The following is a 545-nucleotide window of genomic DNA, read 5'->3' on the forward strand; positions in this document are numbered from 1 at the left end:
CATTGAAAAAGTTTTCCTTAATGCGTCTGCTTAATGCTGCTTTTAAACCTAATTGGCGTTTTCCTTCTTTTTACATAATGTATGTCCTAAATTAAATGCATGTCACGTTGGACCAAACTTAATAAACATGACACAAGGACTGCACACATTAATCTTTATTATGGGAAGAGGAAATAATTATTGGCTGGTGTAATGAGCTCTACCGATCTCTAGATGGCGACAGGCGACAGCATTACGCGTGCGGTGGTAGTTCGGCACAAACGAGGAAGGAAGTATTTCGCTTTCAATCGTTTCCTGATTGCCTGGCTGAGATCCTTTGAAATAGAAGCAATAAAAACGGAATTAATCGATTGTAAAAATACAGTCAAAAATAAAACATTGTAAAAATGTAAAACTCGTGAGTTGGGAATGTTTAATGTGACAGTTTTTCTGTGTGTTTGTGTCGCCATGGTAACACTTAAACGAACCGGGAGGGCCAATGGAAGAACTCGGTAGAAGTGTCTGGTTACTGCCGGTCAGCCCACGCGAACTGGGCGAAAGGAGGG

Source organism: Syngnathus acus, chromosome 12, assembly GCF_901709675.1.
Source record: "Syngnathus acus chromosome 12, fSynAcu1.2, whole genome shotgun sequence".
Lineage (NCBI taxonomy): Eukaryota > Metazoa > Chordata > Actinopteri > Syngnathiformes > Syngnathidae > Syngnathus > Syngnathus acus.